This window comes from Fragaria vesca, linkage group LG5 (assembly GCF_000184155.1).
Source record: "Fragaria vesca subsp. vesca linkage group LG5, FraVesHawaii_1.0, whole genome shotgun sequence".
NCBI lineage: Eukaryota > Viridiplantae > Streptophyta > Magnoliopsida > Rosales > Rosaceae > Fragaria > Fragaria vesca.
Genome location: NC_020495.1, coordinates 21,912,236 through 21,914,651, shown reverse-complemented (window position 1 = coordinate 21,914,651; position 2,416 = coordinate 21,912,236). Strand labels below are relative to the sequence as shown.

Sequence of the window (2,416 nt, the reverse complement as noted above, 5' to 3'; positions counted from 1 at the left end):
TTCTTCGTTTTTATCGGTTCTTTACATTCTGCGCGTAAATTACTCTTCCACCTCTTTATATTTCATACAGTTTAATTTCTCACATTTACTTTCTGCTCTTTAATTTTAGCATATTTACTTTCCTGCGATTTATATAAATATTCACAAAAATAGAAGGAATATCAGTGAAAACGCCAAGGTCCTTGTAACAAAAGAAAAAAAAACCTAACGGTTGAGACGGCCAGTTCCTTTCTCGGCTTACAATTACCCATTCGGCCGCAAGCAAGCACACCCGCGTGCGCAAACTAGAAGGACGATTGAACTGTAAGTCCCTTGGTCACTTTTATTAACTGTGACAATTTTGAGACAAACATTTTTTCGGCTGGTGCTATTCCCACCAGGTGTCCTAAGATGTTTGCCTTAATTAAAATCCTCTCGGCTGAGAAAAGAGAGTAAGGGACTTGATTGTGTCAAAGGTAATTTAGGATTACAGAATGTTCAAAAATTGAAGGTGTAAGTCTAACTACCATTTTGGAGGAGGACAACCTCCCTTAATTAATTTAAAGACAAAAATAAAATAAAAATAAAGAACCAAAAAACAACTCAGTCCGTTTTGAAAGAAGCTCCGCATAAAGTTCAGACCTAAAACCCCAACACAGAAAAACCTCACCACAATCAACTATGACAACAACCAACTCTCTCCTCGGCCGTTCCCAGTATGCCCATCCAATTTCTTTCGGCCACCGTCTGTCGGTTATGTTTCTCGTTCTCCTTTTCTCTTTCTTTATTGTATCTATTTCTCTGTTTCTTCCTCTCTCTCATCTGCGTTACCAGAGCCCAAAGTCCTCCAACCTTAACACTTTCAACATCGACGACCATATCAATCCGATCCCTTGGAGTTCAATGAACCAAACCCAGAAATCCATGTATGGCCCTTTGTACCTTCCTAGTTTCTATGTTAAATTCACTTTAGGATTAGAACTGAACCAATATTATTGAGTACGGTTTAGTAGTTTGGCTTCTTCATAATTATTTGCTCTACTTTTCATACTGGTATAAAAGATTCATGTATGCAGATAATTAATGGGTTTAGGATACTTGAATCTAATAGTGATCTTTGACCAATGTACAAAATTTTGTTCGTGTCAATATTTTTTTTTAGATTATGAATGTTTTAAATAAGTGACAATTGATTGATCTGAATCATCTGATAGTGATACTTAGTGGTGATCACGAAGTTCAATTTCAAGAACTTTTTTGAAGCTTGGTATATATTATGTTCATATAGGCAATCAATAATTGACAATTTGCATGTTGAAATTCGGAGTTCAAGCATATATCAACAACCAAATCGAGGTAGGTTTTTCCATCATGAAGCAGCTGCTTTTGAATAATGAGGCCAAGAACAAGAATATGGTGTTCTCGCCGCTATCCATCCACATGTTTCTCAGCCTTGTAGCGGCCGGGTCAAACGAACTTGCAAAGAACCAGTTGCTCATCTTCCTCCAGTCCAAGTATACCCAAGAGCTCAACAATCTAGCGTCCACTCTCGTGCCTCTGTTCTTTGCGAAAGAAGCACCAAATGGCGGGCCTATCTTGTCATTCGCTAATGGCGCTTGGGAAGACAAGTCTCTCCCTATCAACCCTATTTTCAATTGGTTTGTGGACAATGCTTACATGGCTGCCTTAAAGCAAGTAGATTTCAAGGGCAAGCTTGATAAAGGAGACAAGTGGCTAGATCAAAGATATTCTTGCTCGTGGATAAGTTGATAGCCATACTAGGCTCATTCTCGCCAATGCTTGATACTTCAAAGGTGATTGGGAGGCTAACTTTGATGCATCAAGAACAAAAGAGAAAGATTTCCATTTTCTCAATGGGAGCTCAGTTAAGACTCCTTTCATGAAAAGTGGGGGAAGGCGGTATATAAGTGTTTTTGACAGTCTCAAAGTCTTGAAACTTCCTTACAAACAAGGTCAAGATCATGAAAAGTGTTTCTTCCAAACATCTTTAGTTAGGAGATTTTCTTCTGAGTCTGGGTTCTTAGATCGCCATCTTTCGCACGAAACAGTTGAAGTTGGTGCCTTTTTGATGCCAAAGTTCAAGTTTTCTTCTACATTTGAAGCTTCTGAGCTTCTGAAAACTGTAGGGTTGGAGTTGCCTTTTGTTCCTGGAGGTTTGACAGAAATGGTGACCTCTCCTATGGGTGACAACCTATATGTTTCCCAAATACAACATAAATCATACATTGATGTTAATGAGGACAATACAGAAGTTGTTGTTGTCATGGTCAGACGTATCCTTAAAACGTCTGTTTGGAGGAGACATGTGAAGCGGATAGACTTTGTGGCAGATCATCCATTTATTTTTGTGATTGGAGAAGAAATCACCGGATCGGTGCTATTTAATGGACAAGTCCTCAACCCGATTGCAAACTGA

At 38.8% G+C, this 2,416-nt stretch overlaps 1 pseudogene; it reads left to right on the top strand.

Moving 5' to 3' along the window:
• Positions 1-1,290: 1,290 nt before the first annotated feature.
• LOC101311293 lies at positions 1,291-2,416 on the top strand (annotated as a pseudogene).